The 13,436-nt window shown below is 43.9% G+C and overlaps 1 protein-coding gene across 4 annotated transcripts in view; it reads right to left on the bottom strand.

Moving 5' to 3' along the window:
- Positions 1-13,436, bottom strand: part of lypd6 (LY6/PLAUR domain containing 6) — a 340,290-nt gene that overhangs the window by 129,991 nt on the left and 196,863 nt on the right. Inside the window, exon 1 of one of the 4 annotated variants that reach the window (XM_085986695.1) lies at positions 8,178-8,364. The exons of the other annotated variants lie outside the window; for them this stretch is intronic. The gene's annotated coding sequence lies outside the window, so the exon portion shown is untranslated. Of the gene's footprint in view, positions 1-8,177; positions 8,365-13,436 lie in introns of those variants that run through there. 4 annotated transcript variants of the gene reach the window in all.

Here is a 13,436-nt window from a genome sequence, read left to right as displayed (position 1 = left end):
TGGGAGGAAACCGGAGCACCCGGAGGAAACCCACGCAAACACGGGGAGAATGTGCAAACTCCACACAGTCACCCGAGGCCAGATTCGAACCCGGGTACCTGGCGCTGTGAGGCAACAGTGCTAACCACTATGCCACCTTGTACAACTGAAGCAATACCTCCCTATTCTTATATTCTATCCCCCTAGCAATGAAAGCCAACATTCCATTGGCCTTCTTAATCACTTGCTGCACCTGCATACTAACCTTATGAGTTTCGTGCACCAGGACCCCCAGATCCCTTTGTACTTCAGTACTTTCCAGTTTCTTGCCATTAAGATAATAACTTGCTCTACGATTTTTCCTGCCAAAATGCATAACCTCACACTTTCCAGTATTGTATTCCATCTGCCAACTCTCTGCCCACTTACTTAGCCTGTCTATGTCCCCTTGCAGGTTTTTTATGTCCTCCTCACTCACTACTTTCCCTCCCATCTTAGTATCATCTGCAAACTTTGATATGTTACACTCGGTCCCCTCCCCCAAATCGTTAATATAGATTGTAAAGAGTTGGGGACCCAGCACTGACCCCTGCGGAACACCACTAGTTACTGATTGCCAGTCTGAGAATGAACCATTTATCCCAACTCTCTGCCTTCTGTTAGATAGCCAATCCTCTATCCATGCCAGAATATTACCCCCAATCCCGTGATTTTTTATCTTAAGCAATAATCTTTTGTGTGGCACCTTGTCAAATGCCTTTTGGAAGTCTAAATACACTATATCCACTGGTTCCCCTTTATCCACCCTATATGTTACTTCCTCAAAGAACTCCAGCAAATTTGTCAAACATGACTTCCCCTTCATAAAACCATGCTGACTTTGTCCTATTAAATTATGATTATCCAAATGTCCTGTTACTGTCTCCTTAATAATGGACTCCAAAATTTTACCTACCACAGATGTTAGGCTAACCGGTCTATAGTTTACAGCCTTCTGTCTACTGCCCTTTTTAAATAAGGGCGTTACATTAGCAGTTTTCCAGTCTGCCGGGACCTTTGCGGAGTCCAGGGAGTTTTGGAAAATTATTACCAATGCATCCACAATCCCTACCGCCACTTCCCTCAAGACCCTAGGATGTAAGCCATCAGGTCCAGGTGATTTATCCGCCTTGAGTCCCATTATTTTACCGAGTACCACTTCCTTAGTGATTTTGATCGTGTTTAGCTCCTCCCCCCCTATAGCCCCCTGTTTGTCCAGTGTTGGGATATTCTTAGTGTCCTCTACTGTAAAGACTGATACAAAATATTCATTCAGTGTTTTTGCCATCTCCATATTTCCCACCATTAATTTCCCGGTCTCATCCTCTAAGGGACCAACATTTACTTTAGCCACCCTTTTTCTTTTTATATAACTATAAAAACTCTTACTATCTGTTTTTATATTTTTTGCTAATTTACTTTCATAATCTATCTTCCCTTTCTTAATCAACTTTTTGTTATTTTTTGCTGTCTTTTAAAGTTTTTCCAATCCTCTATCCTCCCACTAGATTTGGCTACCTTATATGCCCTTGTTCTTTACTTAGCCACGGATGGCTGTCTTTTCTTTTACACCCTTTTCTTCTCAGTGGAATATATATTTTTTGGAAGTTGTAAAATAACTCCTTAAATGTACACCACTGATCATGTATCGTCTTACCCTTTAATCTATTTTCCCAATCCACTCTACTCAATTCCGCTCTCATACCTTCATAGTCTCCTTTATTCAAGCTTAGCACGCTTGTTTGACATCCAACCTTCTCACCCTCTAATTGAATATGGAATTCAACCATGTTATGGTCACTCATTCCAAGGGGATCCTTTACTAGGACATTTTTAATTAATCCTGTCTCGTTACTCAGGACCAGATCTAAGGTTGCTTGCCCCCTGGTTGGTTCAGTTACATACTGCTCAAGAAACCCATCCCTAATACACTCAATGAACTCATCCTCAAGGCAGCCCTGCCCAATTAATATGATAGTTAAAATCCCCCATAATTATAGATGTTCCCTTATTACAAGCCTCAACTATTTCCTGATTGATATTCCGTCCAACAGAGTTGCAACTGTTCGGAGGCCTATAGACTACGCCCACTAGTGTTTTTTTCCCCTTATTATTCCTTACCTCCACCCAAACTGTTTCATTATCCTGATCTTTTGACCCAATATCATTTCTCTGTATTACAGTGATTCCTTCCTTTATTAACATAGCCACCCCACCTCCCCTTCCTTCCTGCCTGTCCTTCCTGATCGTTAAATAACCTGGTATGTTTAATTCCCAGGCATTAAATACTTTGCAATAGCCATTGAAGCAGAGACTCTGTCAACATTTAATGGCCCAGAAATTAGGTTCGGGGGCTTGCCGCACGTGCAAGCCCCCGATGTGCACTCACCCGGCGCGCCAACATCTGAAGCCTGGGCCTGCTTGGAATTCCTGTCACTGGCCCGGTTCAGATGTCAGCGCGCTGTGCTTACCTGATCCAGCGGCGTAGTTAGTTCGATGTGCCGGCTGGGATCAGGTGAGCACTGTGCAGCCAATCAGGGGAGGGGAAACTTCATTCATTAGTTTGATAGTAAGAACTGTCAAACTCATGAAAAGTACGGGCGCCCAAAAGACTAGTTCAACTTTAAATAAAAAAAAATTTAAATCCCAATAATTAAATAAACTATAAATAACTTTTAAACTATTTTAAACAATTAATCAAATTTTTGAAAAAAATAATTTTTTTTAAAAATCGGGTCTAAAACTATACTTACCTTACTGTAAAGTCCTTAAAAACAATAAAGCTGTGGAAAAAATGTTATAATTTTAAGTAATAGACCACTTACCTTAAAGAATGAAGTCCTTACATCTTTTTACATTCGTAAAAAGGAGGCACTTACACACGCGCAAACCTGTCAAAAAGAAGGAAGTTCAACGCGTGCGCACAGAGTCCTGCGCGCACGCGTTGGACCTCTGAACCCCTTGGAGGAAATGCCGGTTTCCCGCGCATGCGCTGTGCATGCTGAAATCCGGCACTTCCAATGGGCCCACGCGTGAGTACCCCGTCCGTACTCACGCGTTGGGACCGGAATTACTGGCCCAATAGGTTAGATAGGTGTTTGAAGGAAAGGGGTTTAAAGGGATATGGGAAGAAAATGGGCACATGAGATTCGGCCTACTGCTCATGTGGAGGGTAAATACCAACACTATTGTGGAGGGTAAATACCAACACTATTGTAATTCTGTGACTATAATCTGCGGACTGGAATCCACCACTATGAACTGCTAGAACCGTACCAACAGAACATTTAAAGTAAAACATGTAAAATTCACCTGTGTTACTGCACTTTTAAATAAATTCCCCCATGCCGTTGCGTAGAATAAATCCCGAGAATGTCTTTGTGTCTATGTGTTATTCCAAAGCAATGGAAAATCTGGCTTTTTTTTTTTTAAAAACACACGTTTAGTTGTTTTTTTCATACAAAGATCAGATCCCGAGAAAAGTGGCCCTGTTTTAGAAGCAAGTCACTTGGGAATTTAGAAGCTGCCAAAGCCCCGAGGGCTCCGTGATCAGCAATCTGGCTCCTTCTGTTACATTACCTCTCTAAGTAAAAGTAATTAGCGATGATGAGACTGTTCGCTTCTCATGTGTCAGGAGAGCGAACCCCCATTAAATCTCCACGACTGACTCCCTGCAATGGTTCAGTTTGAATTTGCAATTTATTCTCCATTGTAACAAAACAAAATGACTGGCTTTATTTACATGGAGTCAATCTTCCTCACTGGTTGCTGAGCTTAATATTTATTCCACCAGTGCAAAGGACTAACCATAGTGGTTAGCACTGTTGCCTCACAGCGCCAGGGACCCGGGTTCAAATCCGGCCTCGGGTGACTGTTTGTTTGGAGTTTGTACATTCTCTCCGTGTTTGCATGGGTTTCCTCCGGGTGCTCTGGTTTCCTCCCACAGTCCAAAGATGTGCGGGTTAGGTTGATTGGCCATGATAAAAAAAAAATTGGCCCTTAGTGTTAGGGGGGATTAAATACGTGGGGTTACGGGGATAGGGCTTGGGTGGGATGGCTGTCGGTGTAGGGACCGGGTGCTAGGGTTTGGATGATCAGCCATGATCTCGTTGAATGGCAGAGCAGGCTCGAAGGGCCGAATGACCTACTCCTGCTCCTATGTTTCTATGACTCCATAACTCCGAAGCAAATGAGTCAAGAACTGCAGTGCAGAGAGAAAACAGAACTATTTGCTTAATCGTTTTTTTTAAAAAAACCCATCATATTTGCTGATTTTGGACACTTTCAGCTTAGGAGGTCAACAATTATACTCTTCCGTAGTTTACCTTCACCATAATCTTTAACGGTAGAAGGCCTATTAGGACAACTTAAATTCTGATGCGCATCTCAAGTACAGAAGGATGTCTCCGTGCACTTTAAAAGGCAAAGAGGAAGACACTGTATGCTGAGGGACAACAAAGGTAATGGTAAAGCTGGTCAGGAGGGGAGAAGGCTTTTTAGGAGGCTTTTGAAAATGGAGAGGGAGGCTGAATGGCAGAAGGATTTGGAGGAGGGTGTTTCAGGGGGTGCTGGTTGAAAGATCAGCCACCAACGGTAGAACGCAAGGAGCAGGAAACGACCATTAAAAAGATGAATCACCATCAACAAATGATTTGGAATGTTACTCAAAATTACAAACAACAACAACTTGTATTTATATAGCGCCTTTAACGTAGTAAGGCACCTCACAGGAGCAAAATCAGACGGAAATTGACACTGAGCCAAAGAAGGCGACATTAGGACGGGTGACTAAAAGCTTGGTCAAAGAGGTAGGGATTAAGAATCGTTTTAAAGGAGGAGAGAGGGAGGAGAAGTGAAACAACCCATTTAACCTCCTAAGTGCCGAGTTTCAAACAAAGCAGATGCATTCTGCCCTATAACTATAGGCTGTCAATATTCAATTCTCAAGGTTATAAACCAGAACTACAGAACGACGTGGAAGCACAGAACTGTCCGTCTTAGAAGTCTCTGCACAATAGGGGGAAAAAAACATTTTCTTTGGGCCCAAATGATAACACAACCCCTCAGGGCTCCCATGAAGCAATTTGAACTTGCTTCAGCATTAACTCCTTCCCTGATTGCCTGGTCGACAGCTACTGTCCACTGCACTGCCTGCCCAGTATGACATGAGTCCTTCACTGTTCCTTTAGATAAATGTATTTATTTTATCTTTTGCCTGCCCCCCAATTAGTCAGTTTTCCGATTAAGACACAAAGCTAATGAATGCGGCAGCTGCCAGACAGGGCTCCTGCGCAGACAAAAAAAACACAAACCCCATTCATTTCAGATGTTCTCTACTCCGATCCTGATTACAGATTGTGAACTTCAAAAAAGATCAGGCTCCCAACAATGGCAGCAGATCTGTACAGAAGATAATGGCTCATAACCATGTTGCAGAGCGCTCCCCAAGCCTCAACAGCTGAACACTAGCCTGGATAGCTGCCGATGAAATGTAAAGCGGGTCCGACTAAACCCTTCCAGAACTCGCCACAAAGGCTCACGCTTAAAAGCATATCGCCATCTTGCAAGAATTCTCTGGGTTAATAATGACAGTCCGTGACATAATGGGGATCATCACTTCATCCGTTATATCTCGTGATCATTTCTTTTTTTACTTTTAAAATGTGAAACCCAATAATCATATTAAACGCTGAAAACCTCATCACAGGTGTTTCTGCTGCATCAGGTATAATATCTGCTACAGCACAAGGGGGCTTCCCCCAGTAGCCAGCATGACACATTAATAGTGGGGTTCCATGGGCAGCTTTGACTGACTTTCCCAGGTCTGGAGTCTTCCCAAGAATTACCCATGGAGGTGCCGCCTCTCTTTTAATCCCATCATTATGTAGAAAATGGTCCATGCTTTTCCACAATACGTACAGAATGAGTTTGTCTTTAATAACCATCAGAAATTATTTTCAACCAGAATTTCCAAGCGGTTAGTACCTTAACACTTAGATACCCAAGGGACAACATCTCTACTTAGTAATACTGACCTTAAAAAGTTGTTTTGTGACTATGAAAGACCCTGCATCTGGGATGTGCTTGTTCTATAGTGGTTTAGCTCCTGGACTGAAGCAAATTTATAAATCCAATCTGCCCCAGCAGGTTCTGCTGCTGGCTGTGAAGTGAGTTATCACTTGGGGTTTTCTCCGTTGATTCAGTGAACAGTGAAATGACCAATTACACCCACTGAGTATCAGCTGTATATTTTGTAAAAACAATAGGCAGGCTGGATTAAATAGAGCTCCAGTTCTGATGAAAGGTCATCTACCCGAAACGTCAACTCGGTTTTACTTTCTCCACAGATGCTGCCTGATCTGCTGAGTGATTCCCGCATTTTCTGTTTTTATTTCAGATTTCCAACATCAGCAGTATTTTGCTTCGGGATTTATGAAAACTAGTTGCACGCAAATGACCAACCTGCACTCAATACCAGCCCTCGTGTACTTTGTTTTGGACCTGTAAAAGGTTTTGATATTTTCCTAGCATCGGACTGATCATTGCTTTGTGGCAAATCAGGAAAGATTGAACAGGCTGGGGCTCTTTTCTCTAGAAGAGAGAAGGCTGAGGGGTGACTTGATAGAGGAATTTAAGATTATGAAAGGGTAGACGTAGAGAAGATGTTTCCACTTGTGGGGGGAGACCAGAACTAGGGGCCATAAATATAAGATAGTCACTAATAAATCCAACAGGGAATTCAGGAAAAAACATTCGAACTCCGAAGAGTGGTTAGAATGTGGCACTTTCTATCATAAGGGGTAGTTGAGGCGATTAGCATGGGTGCATTTAAGGGGAAGTTAGATAAATACATGAGGGAGAAAGGAATAGAAGGTTATGCTGATATGGTTAGATGAGAGGGGTGGGAAGGGTCTATGTGGAGCAGAAGTACGAATGGCCTGTTTCTAGACTGAACAGTCTATGTAAATAACTCATTATTAGATTGTGCCAGAATGGTTCTGCAGCAAGGGAAAGAACACTTCCTCCAGTGGAGCCAGGACTGTATTACTAGATCACTGGATCAGGATCCTCCGAGTCTGAGGGGTACACAGATGTTTACACTTTCACAGGCACGGTTTCTCACTCTGTAGTTTCACTCATTATGGCTATTTATGGGGACCACAATTCAATGCTTCAGACAGAAGGCTCCCACTCGAAATGGCAACCACCCTTTCAGATGCTGACTAACCAGCTGCGTAATTATATCATGTGTTTTTACCAGCAATGCCAGCATCTTGAAAAAGAATATTAATAAAGAGCATCCATTTTTAAAGCTTAACATGTTAAACCCATCTTAAATCCTGACCATGAATAGCAGGACTCAAAGACGCAGCAATCGGAGACACTTGGAAGCATACAGCCTGGACACACATTATCTAGAATCCGTAAAGCATATTCCACACCCACTGACACTGCAGAATTAGTTCCATAAATGAAGTGTGACAGGTGATGCCTTAGACTAATCTATACATGCACTGCCCATTTGAAACTTGCAACAGTGCAAAAAAAAGCCAGAAACTGCAGTACTTTTAGATTTGGATCAACACCCCATTGTTTTCAGTGGGAGGAGAAGGTACCAGTATGACATGCGATACACAAATATATACGGATCCCTGTGCCACCATCGGCCCATCATCTACTATACACAACCATTGAGTCTGACTTATTAAATAACTTATTCCATGTAACAAATATACAGGATATGTTGCAACATAGTCCAGCATTGTAGTGTCTGGGTACTTGAGGCAGATAGCTGAAGGTTCTGATTCCATCTGTCCTCAGTCTCAAAACCCTGTACAGTAAATATCTAGATACATACATACAATGATTTTTTTGGACCCATTTACAAAATACCAGGATCACCCAAACACTGAAAGCTCTAAAAGATCTCAAGACAAAAAACACAACCCCCATTAACAAATTCAGTTTAATTTAATTTAAAGACTCAAAATTTACTGAAAGCCACATAAAATTACTAAACGAGACAGACAGTCCTGTCACAGCCGCACTAATAAACACAAGAGCTATCTGGTACGACCTCACTCAACAACCCTGCCAGGAAAAGGAGAAAGAAAATAGATCTTGTGCCTTTACTTACCCCCCCCCTAAAAAAAACCCACATTTAATTGACGGAGTAAACTGGTTTTATTCCATTGATTGAGATCTCATGACCACGGTTCCTGCTTTTACATGAATGCAACGCTGCCCGACTTCAGTGGAAAGTGTTGTCTGTGGTTTTTCCTTCAACTCCTGCTTTGAAGTGGCGTGTAGCCTGTGCTTGGTCTGTGTGCACTCTTGTCAGTTCTATTAACCAATCGACATTCCCAGTGGGCGGCTGAGCATGAGGGCCTCCCTCTGATTAGGCTGCTGTGCTAATTGGTAGCCAATCAGCTGTGAACCAGCACTCCCCGTCTGCCTCCTCTCTCCCCCAGCTTCTGAGAAGCAAGTCAGCTTATCGGGTTTTTAATTGTGAATGAAGTCGTCTGCTCTCTCATGACAAATTAATCCTCGGAGGGCACTCTAAGTTTGCTAACCTAATACGTGTTTCTGCCTCTGGCTATGACCTGGTGTTTCCCCCCCACCGCCCCTTTCCTCTCCAGCTACTTTGAACTAAGCACAACCGTGAGCTTTTTGTTCATACTAATTCTGCGTTTGTTCCCAGATAATTAACTCCTTTAACTCCAAAGGGTTCCCCTTGCCACCCCCACCCCGACCCTCAAAATTAGAGGTGCTTCTACATTTGGTGTTTTTATAGTAGAGGTCACACGACAGAAACTGTGTGTGTTTACACTGTTAAAACTCCAAACTTTTATGCCAACATCGCAGGTCTACGGGATAAGGGAGCAGTTTTAAAGGTGTCAACGCAAGGAACTGGCGCATGCGGGTGTCACTCTCCCACAGCCCAAACTGCAGAAGTGCCTTAGGAAAAAAACTCAAACTCAAGTTTTAAAGCGAGTGAGTTAGTTAAGGGGAGCTGAAATTTTCTTTTTAATCTATTATCTGGATGTGCGCGCACTGGCAAGGCCAGCATTTATTGCCCACCGCTAGTTGAGCTTGAGACGGTGGTTGTGGGCCTTCTTCTTGAACCGCTGCAGTCCGTGTGGTGAAGGTACTCCCAAAGTGCTGTTAGGGAGTTCCAGGATTTTGACCCAGCGATGATGAAGGATCAGCGATATATGTCCAAGTTGGGATGGTATGTGACTTGGAGGGGAACTTGGAGGTGATGGGGTTCCTATACATCTGCTGCCCTTGTCCTTCTAGGTGGTGGTAGTGGTTGGGTAAAATTATTTTGGGACAGTCAGTAGCAGTAGGCACAATCTACAGGATGCACTGCAGCAAGCATACTTCGACAGCACCTCCCAGCCCTGCAACTTCTACCACCGTCAGCCATGGCTCAGTTGGTAGCACCCTCGCCTCAGACAGAAGGTTGTGAGTTCATAGTCCCACTCCAGAGACTTCAGCACAAAAATCTAGGCTGACACTCCAGTGTAGTGCTGAGGGCGTGCTGCACTGTCGGAGGTGCTGTCTTTCGAACGAGACGTTAAACCGAGGCCCGGTCTGCTCTCTCAGGTAGACGTAAAAGATCCCATGGCACTATTTTGAAGAAGAGCAGGGGAGTTCTCCCCGGTGTCCTGGCCAATAGTTATCACTCAATTGACATCACAAAAGTATCTGGTCGTTATCACATTGCTGTTTGTGGGAGCTTGCTGTGCGCAAATTGGCCGCCGCGTTTCCTACATTGCAACAGTGACTACACTTCAAAAAGTACTTCATTGGCTGTAAAGCACTTTGGGATGTCCGGTGGTCATGAAAGGTGCTATATAAATGCAAGTCTTTCTTTCTTCACTGAGAAGGGAACGAGCAGCAATATCATAGAAGCATTATCACCTCCAAGTTCCCCTCTAAGTCACACAACATCCTGACTTGGACATATACAACCGCTCCTTCATTGTTACTGGGTCAAAATCGTGGGAGTATCATCACTGCAAGGAATGCAGTTCAAGGAGAAGGTCCAGCACCACCACCTCAGGGCAACAAGAAATCGGCAATAAATGTGGCCTTGACAGCACTGCCCACATTACATAAACAATTCTTGTTAAACAGTTGCTATTAATATGTGCTGGACCTATTCTACATCCTTGCCTTCTTAGCCAACTGCCCAGCTAGGCTATTTTGGTGCACAAAACTAAATGTCAGTACCCGGTGGCACTGGTATAAGACGTTCACAAGATAAAAGCAGCTAATTAGGGTATCTACACAATGTAAATACTGAATCTGTGCACCTTAGTTGGCACTGTTAGGATCATTTCTACTACCACAGTTGCCAACAACAACAACAACATAGAAACATAGATGATAGGAGCAGGAGTAGGCCATTTGGCCCTTCGAGCCTGTTCCACCATTCAATGAGATCATGGCTGATCATCCAAATTCAGTACCCTGTCCCTGCCTTCTCCCCATATCCCTTGATCCCTTTAGCCTCAAGTAATATATCCAACTCTTTCTTGAATATATTTAATTAATGAACTGGCCTCCACCGCCCTCTGTGGCAGAGAATTCCACAGGTTCACCACTCTCTGGGTGAAGAAATTCCTCCTCATTTCAGTCCTAAATGGCTTACCCCTTATCCTTAGACTATGACCCCTGGTTCTGGACTCCCCAGCCATCAGAAACATCCTTTCTGCATCTAGTCTGTCCAGACCTGACAGAATTTTATAGGTTTCGATGAGATCCCCTCTCAATCTTCTAAACTCCAGTGAGTATAAGCCCAATTGACACAATCTCTCCTCGTACGTCATTCCTGCCATCCCAGGTATCAGCCTGGTGAATCTTCGCTGCACTCCTTCCATGGCAAGAACGTCCTTCCTCAGGTAAGGTGACCAAAACTGCACACAATACTCAAGGTGCGGTCTCACCAAGGCCCTGTACAACTGCAGCAAGACATCCTTGTTCTTGTACTCGAACCCTCTCGCTACGAAGGCCAACATACCATTTGCCGCCTTAACCGCCTGCTGCACCTGCATGCTTACCTTCAGCGACTGGTGCACAAGAACACCCAGGTTTCTTTGCACTTTCCCTTCTCCCAATCTATTGTCATTCAAATAATAATCTGCCTTCCTGTTTTTGCCACCAAAGTGGATAACCTCACATTTATCCACATTATAGTGCATTTGCCATATTTCTGCCCAATCACCCAACCTGTCCAAATCGTACTGGAGTTTCATGACATCCTCCTCACAGCATACCCTCCCACCCAGCTTTGTGTTGTCTGCAAATTTGGAGATATTACATCCAATTCCCTCGTCCAGATCATTAATATATATTGTGAACAGCTGGGGTCCTAGGACCGATCCTTGCGGTACCCCACTAGTCACTGCCTGCCATTCGGAAAACGACCCGTTTATTCCAACTCTTGGCTTTCTGTCCGCCAACCAGTTCTCTATCCAAGTCAATACCTTGCCCCCAATCCCATGTGCCTTAATTTTGCATGCTAACCTCTTATGCGGGACCTTATCGAAAGCCTTCTGAAAGTCCAAATACACCACATCCACTGGTTCTCCCTTATCTATTTTACCAGTTACATCCTCAAAAAATTCCAGTAGATTAGTCAAGCATGATTTACCTTTTGTAAATCCATGTTGACTTTGTCCGATCCTGTCACTGCTTACCAAGTGCTCTGCTATTACATCTTTTATAATGGACTCTAGCATTTTCCCCACTACCGATGTCAGGCTTACCGGTCTATAATTCCCCGCTTTTTCTCTACCACCTTTTTTGAATAGTGGGGTAACATTAGCTACCCTCCAATCCATGGGTACCGTTCCAGAGTCTATCGAGTTCTGGAAGATGACCAGCAATGCATCTACTATTTCTAGGGCCACTTCCTTAAGTACCCTGGGATGTAGATTATCAGGCCCTGGGGATTTATCGGCCTTCAGTCCCATCAATTTTCCTAACACCATTTCCCTACAAATACTGATTTCTTTCAGTTCCACCCTTTCATCAGACCCTATGTTCCGCGGTATTTCTGGGAGGTTATTTGTGTCCTCCTTTGTGAAGACAGAACCAAAATATGTATTTAGTTGGTCTGCCATTTCTTTGCTCCCCATTATAAATTCCCCCGATTCTGACTGCAAGGGACCTACGCTTGACTTCACCAATCTTTTTACTGCACTCCAGACGTTAATCTTTTTACTGCACTCCAGACGTTAATCTTTTTACTGCACTCCAGACGTTAATCTTTTTACTGCACTCCAGACGTTAATCTTTTTACTGCACTCCAGACGTTAATCTTTTTACTGCACTCCAGACGTTAATCTTTTTACTGCACTCCAGACGTTAATTCCCTGTGAACCATGACTTAAGAAACAGGCGAGCATTACTTTTAATTTCCTCTCTTTCTACTACCAACAAATGTCCAAATAATTTTCTTTAAATGGCATACCATTTAAATGTAATTTCAAAGACAGTATAGACAGCGCACCCCTAATCAGGAGCCCCTAGCCTGGCCCGAAACTGGGCCTCGGGCCTCATTTCAATAATTTAGGAGAGCTACCGGCTGCTGGTGCCCATCAGCCTCCATAGGCAACTCGCCCATTGCACGACATGAATTATGGGCTGCTTGCCTTGCCCATCGTGGCCCTCAGGTAAGAGGCGAGGACAGCAGGAGGAAGGGCCTATCACGGATTGGCAGTGGCCATCAGGAGAGCATCTCCATCTCCTCCTGGCTCCACATAAAATATGTTTTAAAGATTGAAACGTACCTTTTCGGTGGTGACCAGTTCCCAGGTGGCATTCATGCCCGAAAAACCTTAAGGGAGCAGGCCTAATTCCTGCACCACTCAGGACATCCCAACTTCTCAGAGGGAACATAAAACAGGCATTCGGCCCATCATTCACCAATGCAAAAGGTTAATGATGGTTTCCTCAGGAGACTGAAGAAATTTGGAATGGCCACCCAGATTCTCACCAACTTCTACCGGTGCACCATCGAGAGTATCCTGTCCGGCTGCATCACTACCTGGTATGGCAACTGCACCGCCACAGACCGCAAGGCTCTACAGATGGTAGTGAAAGCTGCACAACATACTATAGGAATTAAACTACCTGCTGTCCAGGATATCTACCCCAAGAGGTGCCGGGGGAAGGCCCTGAGAATCATCAAAGACACGAGCCACCCCAGCCACAACCTCTTCACCCTGCTCCCGTCCGGTAAGAGATAGCGAAGCATACGGTCTCGTACCAGCAGGTTTCGAAACAGCTTCTACCCCCAGGCCATAAGACTCACGAACGAATAATTTATTATTTTTTATTACTGTTGTTTTATTTATTATTACTGTATTTCTATTAGTATTTTTATCATTGCTATGCCATATTTA

The sequence above is a fragment of the Somniosus microcephalus genome, chromosome 4, assembly GCF_052327205.1.
Source record: "Somniosus microcephalus isolate GS21.2 chromosome 4, FLI_Smic_1.0, whole genome shotgun sequence".
In the NCBI taxonomy this organism is placed as follows: Eukaryota; Metazoa; Chordata; class Chondrichthyes; order Squaliformes; family Somniosidae; genus Somniosus; species Somniosus microcephalus.
The sequence above is the reverse complement of the archived record's forward strand: the minus strand, read 5'-3'. Positions and strand labels throughout refer to the sequence as shown.